This window comes from Pseudomyrmex gracilis, unplaced genomic scaffold, assembly GCF_002006095.1.
Source record: "Pseudomyrmex gracilis isolate BER0280 unplaced genomic scaffold, ASM200609v1 scaffold_364, whole genome shotgun sequence".
Lineage (NCBI taxonomy): Eukaryota > Metazoa > Arthropoda > Insecta > Hymenoptera > Formicidae > Pseudomyrmex > Pseudomyrmex gracilis.
In genome coordinates, this window is record NW_018020948.1 from 28,740 (window position 1) to 38,851 (window position 10,112).

The following is a 10,112-nucleotide window of genomic DNA, read 5'->3' on the forward strand; positions in this document are numbered from 1 at the left end:
AATGTACTGTGTCGAATCGTACGGTGGTCAATCGTTCGGTGGTCAATCGTACGGTGGTCAATCGTACGGTGTTAAATTCTTCGCGTCAAATAGAATGTGGTTAATCGTACGGTGGTCAATCGTACCGCTTCGAATCGTACGTGTCCAATATTACGTGTGCAATCGTACTGTGTCCAATTGTACCGTGGTCAAATGGACGTCACCCGTTTTCATAGCACGGAATAGAACCATGTCCACGAAAAGCTATGACAGAAACTCTTAAGGCCGTGGCCGCTCTCAGGCTTCTCTCTGCCTTGACTATTTGTGTCTCAAAACGTAAAACTATTGGCCTGTTTCGCAAATGCATATATATATATGTGTGTGTGTGTGTGTGTGTGTGTGTGTGTGTAATAAATTGAATCATTACGTCTTCACAGTATAAAAATTAATATTGTAATTCAAAAGTGTGGTTTGGTTGGTTTAGTGCAAAATTGGCTCAGTGGACCGAATTAAGTTAGTCCATACGCCATTCTAGGAAGCCATTCTAGGGACTTCTGACTAATATTAGGCTTGGAGCACCTTTGCTGAGCAGTCTTTTCCGTATAGGAAAGATAGACTGTAAAAACGAGTGGTCATGTCCAGTGTGAGGATATTTGTCTTGTGCATGGTAAGAGAAAGGGGAAGGAGTAAAAGTGCAACCGACGGAAGAACTGCAGGCGCACGACCAAATCCCATTGGGCGAGGGCCGCCAAGAGAGGGAACGGTATGCGAGAGAAGCTGCGCAAGCGCTAGAGGCAGAAGCAGACGAAGCAATGGCGCAGCCATAGACGTATAAGAAATAGACTGCGCGTGTGAGAGGGGAAGTGAGTCAAACTTCGGAGTGAGACAGATGCTTTCACCCGAGTCTCTGTCTCTATCTTTCAGCACCTGGAGTGGGGACTCCCCACTCGGGAGACAACTCAAATAACGCTACGTAACAGATTCTACGTAACGGCTTTGGTTAGAAACCAATTCTGTAACATTTCTGTTATGTTTTGTTTTATTTATTATTTTTCACAAATGTATAATTTAAAAATATAATAATGGTGAAATATTGTTGTGTGTGTCAAGCTGAAGAATAGAAAGCAAACCCTAACCTTATTTTTCATTAGTAAGAAATTATTACTATTATTGTGTAGTGTAAGGCCGCGTTTGGGTTTTCCCGCTCTTAGGTTAGGTTCGCTTATTCATGTTCAGATAGCGCTACTGTCGCATTGTCGACGCTACTTACCTTGTAACCAATCGGCATGCCGATGTTGTGCGAGCATGCGCGAACACTAAATAGCTGTGTGCTGATTGGGCAATGCGTGTGGCGAGCCGGGAAANGAGGGCGCAGAGAGTCAGAGAGAAGATGAGAGAGAGAAGCGTGCGGTGTGTGTGTGTGCGAGGCTTGGAAGAGGCGAGCGTTAAAGTTATTCTTTTTATATCCATATACCTGCAGCAAGAAGACTGAATTTTGTAATAAAACCAAGAAGCGTTAAATAAATAGTTAGAAGAGCATCGACGCGTATGTTGTGTGCAAGCTATGAGGCTGTGTTACCCGCTATCCTGCCGTTCTTTCAAAGGAGTTTTCCACGACCTTCGAGGTTTCTCGTTAGTCTACAAGAGGTCTGGCCAAAGATTCNAGCCAATACTCTGCGACTCGAGATTTCGGAACTTTCTCCGTTACTGGATTATCATAGGAGTAAAATCCATCATATAATCCTACAGTAGATTGTAAAAATTAAAATAATGCCAGGTAGATAAAACTATAAAACACAGACACAAACAGAGACTACATGATGTAGTCATCATCTATATAGTCTCTGTCGACATCTATGTAGTCTCTGTTTGTGTTTGTGGTTTATAGTTTTATCTACTTACCAAACTTATTACACATAAAAATCAATAACATTTATTTATTATTTATAAATTGAATTTTATATTCTTTATTGGTACATCTTTTATTTCTTTCTTCTTTTTATAATAACTTTAATTGTTACACTCGATTATTTCTTCAAATTTATACTCATGATTTTTAACAAATAATAACGGATTAAAATTAACCTATACTATAACTACACATTGTCTGTCAATCGCCTACTGTCGCCCCTTCATCGCTCGATGCTCCTCTATTGCCCCACTACGCTATTTCTCATTCCTACTACTTTTCTTGTCCGCCAATCACCGCGTCACTAAACAAGGATAGAGACTCGGGTGAAAGCATCTATCCTCGTCCGAAGTTTGACCATTCTTTCTGCACAGAAAAGATACGGGACGCGCAGTCTATTTCTTATATGTCTATGGGCGCAGCTGGAAAGGTTGATGGAAATGGCGCAGGAGGGCGCGCAGCACCCGGATGAGGATTCAGAGGGCAGCACCATCGGGGCAAACGACCCGTATTGGGCAGGCCGCGAAATTTAAACAATAAAAAAAAAAAAGAAAAAGAAACTAAGAAACAAATAGAATTAAGGATATAAATGTACATGAAATTATTATGTGGTGATGGAAAATAAATAAAAAGTTAGTATTGATATTATATCAGGTGTCAGATAACATAATTAGTAAATTAAATTAAAAGAAGTCGAAAGGTTAGCATTTTAATACGTTTTTTTTTATTATTGTTTTATTTTAATTATTAAATTTAGGTGAACAAGATAGATTTAGCAAAGGAAAAAATAAAGGCACATAAATAAAGATAAATAAGAAGATTAAAACAGGATTAATGAAAGAAGTAGGAGAAGACTAAAAAGAAACTTCTCGAACAGTCGAAGTAATAATAAAAAAAGAAAGAAAAAAGGTTAAGAACAAAAAATAGGAGAAAAGAATAAAGATAGGCATTAGATGGCGAAAGCGATGGAAAAAATTTATTAAGAAATATAATTTAGAAAAAACATACCCCGAAGCTTCGAGAAGTTCCAAAGCTAGCGAAGACAAGAGGGGGAAGGCGCAATATAAGGGAGCGAAACGAGACGAGAAAGATCGTCAGGAAAAGATCAGTCGAGCGGAAAGATCGGGGAAAACTCGTGGAAAACGCGAAAAAAATCGGCTGCGGCGATACGTAACAAAAACTCATCCGCGTAATTGAGAAAACGCACCAATATTGTAAATTCTGCAAGAAAAGGAAAAATTAATTGATTGTGTGATAAAATAGCGCGTTAGTGGTGATTGTATATAGTGAAGTGATAAAATAAAATTTAATTCATTAGTTATTCTGAAAGAATAAAGTTGTTGCGTTAATTTAAAACCCCTGGTGGAGTGTCTCCTTGAATACACAACGGCACCTCATTAGGCGAACCGCTCATATCCTAGAGTCCAAAGCTGATTGGCCACGAACGAGTCGTAAACGAAGACGATTGGCGGAGCGTCAGCCGAGTCACGACGGAACGAGATAGGGCGCCAACCAGAGGCCGGCCGAGAAACGGATCCAGACGGAGGGCTCAACCGCCATTGGTTAATTTAGAAACGGATACGGTAGGAACCAATCGCCGAAAGGTAAGTCCCGGGGTTTCGGATTTGAAAGGAAGAACGGATATAATAAAAGGCCCGTGAGATCGGGAATATATCACAAATCCTTATCAAACCAGTGTGAGTGACGGGCAAACGGCAGGAAAAATTATCAGTATCCAGAATTTCTATTGAAAAGGAAACTCCAACTGTGAGTACAGAATTTCATTTGAATACCGTTGAAAGAGAAGTGACATACATAAAAACCTTGTCGGCTGTGAGGATAAACTGACTGGCGACCGTAGGACGAATCTAAAAAATAATTTACATGCTAGGGACTAGGATTTAGGGAAATCCGGTCACAAAAGCAGGAGTGATAAAAGCAAGAGTTTGGTAAAGCTTAAAGGGATATTTGCGCGCGTGTTACGAAACATAACATGGCGTGCATAGCGCGAATATTGTCTGAGAAAGCTATACTAGCCACCTTGTAAGGCGGGCTGAAGCCACTATGGAAAAGATCTATCAAAAGTTGATCAGATAAGTCTTTGTACATTGGGCAGTTGAAAAAAATATGATCAAGATCCTGGTTTGCGTGACCGCATGGGCATTCAGCCGAGTCGACAATGTTTTTGTTAGCCAGATGCGAACGTGCGCTAGTATGAAATGACCGAATGCGGGATATCAAGGAGATCAAAGATCTAGGGAAGGGTTTTTTGGTACCCTCATACCACGGTTTTCCCAAAACCTTCCCTTTGAGCCGAAAATACCGGAGGCCTTTATACCGGTCCTCAGTTGTAAGAAACGCAGTGGACTCTTCAATCGCCATAGCTCGAAGGCTAGGAAAAACTGACCTAGCGGAGCAAGTTTCTGAAGAGTTTGGTTCCGGCATATCTAGAGCCTTTTTAGCGTACTGGTCCGCCATTTCGTCTCCCCGGATGCCCTTATGAGCAGGAACCCAAAGGAACTCAACCCGAGCTTTTCGCGCAAGCAACTCTAAGGTAAGCGTCTTTATTTTATAGATATCTGTAGGATGACTGCCCTGCGGGTCAAAGGAGTCGAGGCACCTAAGGACACTTAACGAGTCTGTGGCTACATACGATTGACCGAACTCAAAGTCACTGATGTACTCCAACGCGTAGAGTACGCCTCTGGCCTCAGCATCAAAAACTGAAGAATAATTATTGATTCGGGAATAGTGTGTCATATCTGGGTATTCAGACACCACTGAGTACCCCACCCTTGCAGGAGAACCTCCAGAAGGGGGTTCGCGGGAACCATCAGTATAAAACACATACGTGGCACGTTTTTCGACAAGAAACGAGGCAAAGGCCTGTTGTGGAGAAGTAGCATTTCTGAAGATCAAACCCGACTCAGTGTCCACCGGACACTTGAAGTAACGTACGTTGAACGGGAACGCAAGTAACCCAGGCAAAGGTCTCGGTTCAACCTGTCGGATCAACGGAGTAAGGTGTACAAAGACGTCAAACAGATCAAATCGATTATCATCACATATTGGTTCCCAGTTAGATAGGGATTGAGATAGCATGAGATTAAGAGGGTGGTCAGTACGTGAAGCCACGCGGCATGCGTACTTTTGCATAAGATACTTGCGCCTACTCCGGAGAGGATGTTCATTGATAACATCCAAGAGTACATTGGTGGGTGTGGTACGCATGAATCCACAAACTACACGGGAACATGCATACTGAAGTCTATCAAGGACAAGAGCCTCTCGATCCCCAAGAGGAGACGTTACCTGAGTCCCCCAGTCCAACACCGACCTCACCAGGCCCTTATAGGCAGTAGAAAGAACACTCGGATGAGCACTCCATTTAATTCCAGCAATAGCTTTGAGAACACTTATTCTTGGAAGAACTCTTTTACGAATTTCAGATGAGTTCACGTGAGTTTTCCACTTGAGAGCATAATCGAGAAACACGCCCAAAAATTTGACTTTCCAGGCTATTTGTACAGTTTTATTGTTCAAAGAAAACTTAATGTTTTCCTTACGGATTTGCCACTTCATATTTCTTAAAGTATTAAGAGAGTAAAAGGTGGCGACTGACTTTTCTGGAGACAGTCTAAGTCCCAGATCAGATAAGTGTGCGCTTAGGTTTTTTAGCGCAATATTGAGTTGATGGGCTACATACCTAACTGAAGAATGTGAACAATAAATGACGATATCGTCCGCATACATGATTATCTTCACTGGTAGAGGTAGGCACATTTCAACAAACAACATATAGAGACTAAAAAGTAAAGGGCTTAAAACTGAGCCTTGTGGGACACCCACCGACGTAGACCGTTTCTGTAGTGGAACTCCAGAAACAAATCCCTCAAGGTTCCTGCAAGATATGACTGCAGACACGAAGCTTATGATTTTGTAAAAGAACCCCATAAGTGGGAGCATAGAGAGTAAGACGGGAGAGAGAACATTATCAAATGCACCCTCGATATCGAGAAAAACAGCTCCAGTTACTTGACGATTATTACTAGCAAGCTTAATGTTTGAGACAAAGATTGCAAGGTTGTCGGTACACGAAAGACCCCGTCTAAACCCAAACTGACAGGAAGGAATGATGTGATTGTTTTCGGTCCACCACTCCATTCGTCGACACAGAATCTTTTCTAGGATTTTTAACAAGTTGTTGGCTAAAGAGATAGGGCGGTATGCTCCTTTTCTACCCGGTTTTGGAATGAAAACCACGAAGTAATTTCTCCACTGATCAGGATAGACCTGCTGACTGAACATTTCATTAAACAGCTTTAAGACATAAGTATAAAGCTCTTCAGGAAAGTGTGAGATTATTGCATTGGAAATTAGGTCAGGACCAGGAGCCGACTTGACCTTAAGAGTATCTATAACGGACACGAACTCTTCCTTACTTATAGAAGCCTCTAAGAATGATCGATCATGACAACTATCAGCTACAGGAGAAACACTGCTGAGTAAATTTGCGTAGTCAGGAACTGTAGGTGGAACGGTGGGAGCAATCTTGTCAAATGACTTGTTTAGACCGTCAAAGTCAATATTATTGCGATTGCTATGACTGCGCGAGTAGTTTCTGGCATGCGTGAAGGCTTTGACAATGCTCCAAACAGAGCCGAGGTCAGAGTTGGCGTGTAACGAGCCACAAAACGTCTTGAACGCAGCCCGTTTTTTTTTTACGAAGAAACCTAGAAACCTCCTTAGAAACGTTACAGTAAGCAGTTAAGTTAACCAGGTTAGGGTGATGCTTAAACGCATCAAACGCACGTTTTTTCCTTCGAAGTTCAGACGTACAGGATTCATCCCACCAAGGAGTAGGAGGTTTCCGTGACGGATTGGCAGAGGTTACAACTTTAGCCCCAGAATTGACCAGCGCCCCTAGAACAAGGTCTGTAATTTGATTATAGGTTACATTAATGTCGAGATTGGGAGTGAAACTACTGGGCTCATCCGTCATTTTTTTAAGTAATTTAGTGCACTGTGACTGGAATTCATTCCAGTCCACATGCTTAACGTGGACAAAAGGGCGACAAGAAATGTTGCCCGAGAATTTATGAAAAACGCGAATATATCGGGTAGTGGTCACTTCCATGGTTATAATCGTCAACCCTCTATTGACAATACGGAACCAAGTCTGAGGAAGCTACGATAAGATCTATAGCAGAGTGACAAGAAAGATCTGAAGACGACCACGTTCTGTCACCTGCGTTAAGAACATTCCACGACGAGTTGATTATAGCGTCCTCAATTTTCCGTCCCTCACAATTACTGCGAGTGGGAAAGCTGCTCCAAAGAGAACTCTTACCATTAAAGTCCCCACAGATAAGAGCGGGTTTGTACTTTGAGCACAGGTGGAAAAACGATGACAAGAAGTTACTATCAGTGTAGTTGGTCGACCATCTAGGTGGGCTATAAATAGAGAAGACGTACAACAATTGATTGTTAGGAAGAAATAGCTTGGTAGCAACAAATTCCACCATATTCCTTCGGCAAAGATCGGCAATGTCATCATCAGTAATTATACAGAACTTAATATGCTTGGCTATTACAAGAGCAACGCCTCCACCATGCCGGTTACGGTCTACGGAGACGATCTCATAATTAGGAAAAATAAGCATGGAGTTGGAATCCATGTATGTTTCGCAGAGGGCAGCAAGATGAATGCGGCTCTCTTGTAAGAGATGCTTGACAGTATCTAGTCGTCGGATAATTGAGCGACAATTCCACTGCATTACGTCGAACTTTACGTAAAAATAAGTTTATCGTCGGCAAGAGAGCCGGAAGGAAAGAGTTACAATACAATGTTTTCCACAATGATTTTTATACTCATTGTGATAACTTCATCTAAGTTACTATCATTCAAGTCAATTTTGAACTTGTTGTGTAAGATGTTTCGAGCTTTAGGGAGAAGACCTCTAATTGTTGTGGGTGAAAGATACTCATGCTGGGTAGCAGTAGAGTTGCTTCGCAGACTTGCACCACTCCTGGTTCTGGGTATGGGTTTTGTAGTAGGGGGTTCTGGAGTTCCTCCACCAACGCTGCACGGAAGACTGACAGCGTCAGCACGGTTCTCCTCAGGAGAAGAAGAGCCTGCCACTTCCTGTCCCAAAAGTGGAGGTAACCTGGTAGGGTTACGATTTTTAGTTCTACTAGGTGGTCGGGGAGCAGCAGTAAATCTGAAGAGGTCCTGAGGAATGAACTCGCCAAACGTGGGAGGCGGGACCTCAGGGAGGGTTTGCCAAGCTCCACGAGAAGAGCCACCACCCTGATCATAAACAGTAGCAGCTTCCTTGAAGGAAAGGTCCTTTACCGCCATAATCTTATGAATACTCTTTTGTCTTAAAAAAGCCGGGCATTTAGGATCAGATGCCTGGTGTTTAAAATCTTTAATCTTTGATCTGATGCAATTAATGCATTCATACACGTCGCTCAAGCATTCCGGTTTGGAATGGCCGGACTTGCCACACCGTTCACAGTAGTTTTTGCCACTAGATGACTGTTTACACGTGGAGGCTACATGTCCAAACCTCTGACAGTAGCTACAACGTTTGACTTTATAAATATAGGGATGTAAAAATACTCTCTTACCCATATAAATGCACGAGGACGGAACGTACCTGGTTCTGAAGCGCAGTAGATAACTGTTTGTACTAACGAGTGTCGAAGAAGAGCTGTCTTTGTTATACACCCTGCGCTGCAGTCTAACTGCCTCGAAAGGGGGAGTCCAGGAGCTACCCCACCCCGAAGGGGGACGGATATTCGAGAGAACTTCTTCCACTGTGTCGTCATCATCTACTCCACAAAGGATGTATTGCTTGACCACCCGAAAGCTCGGGAAAAAAGAGATCCACTCTCCCGTAGGGGTGACCTTGTCACTAACAGTAGGGAAGACCTCTACGAACCTGTTAGCTGCACTACCTGTAGGAAAGACCACAGAGAACTTGTTTTTACCTATAGACTTAAGATCAAAGGCATCTTGGAACGCATCATAGACAAGAACATTAAGTCTTTTCCCGATGCCTAGTACACTAATAGCACTAGAAGATAGACCATCAGAACTAGTACCGGCACCCGTAGAAAGAATCTCAATGTGAACAAGGAAGGGACCCGTTGAGTCCTTTTCGTACTTGTTAAGAAGCAAAGCTGCTTGAGTACTCGTCAACGACGAGAAAACTCTTTTACGTGGAAGTTCTTTACCACTAATCGGACGTTTTTTTACCTTTTTAACGTTAGAACCCGAAGTATCGGAAAGATCTTTGATCTCCCGCGAATTACCGCACTCAGCTTTACTTTTTGTGGTTTGCCCCAAAGGTTGTTCCTCCCGCAGTAGAGGCGGATCCTCCGGGGCAATGTCCATATCAAAATCAGTATCCATCAGGCTAAAAAGAACAACAAAGTGTCGAGCAACAAGTAGCGAGACTCAGCAAGATGGCGGCTGGGCGCCGGGGCTGCCCCGCAAACAGGTTACGACAGACAAAATTAAGACTAACGGATCTGAGCGTTAAAAATAAAAGGAAACAAATCAGAAAAAGCTCACCCGATTGAAGTGAAGGCCAAGCGAACACTCAGCAAAACAAGGTGTAACACGCGCAGGAAACACAGGAACACCGGGAGGGATCACTTTAGTAGCGACTCACTCGCGATCTCAGCACAGAATTATTCAAAATTGTGGTTTGGTTGGTTTGGTGCACACATGGCTCAAAGGACCGTTTCAAGATAGTCCATACGCCATTCTAAGTCTACAGGAATCGTAACACAAGTCCTAAACCGTGGTTTGGGTACAAGCCACGGAGTTGTATGTTCGTTAAAACACTGATAAACTGAAGAAGTCGGTGTAAAAACACCGTAAATTGTCCAAAAATATCTAAGCGTAACTACGCACATNCAACCGGTACGGCTGATGCAACACCACTATTATTCATTCAAAATTGTGTGTGTGTATATCATAGACTTATATAATAAACAGAACATTCATGTAAGAGGAGCTGAAGTCTTCGTTAAAAGAGACAGAAATAGTCGTGGAGTAGTTCTCTTCTTTTCTAGCAGTGAGTTGATTGGTGGCCGGCCGGGAGCAACGAAGATAGAGGTCGAGAGTCAGTTGAGAGAAAGTGATAATGAAAGGTGATAGCATAGGCTGCTTTCCTTTTAGGAGACACAGTCGACATAAGTCGACACAAGA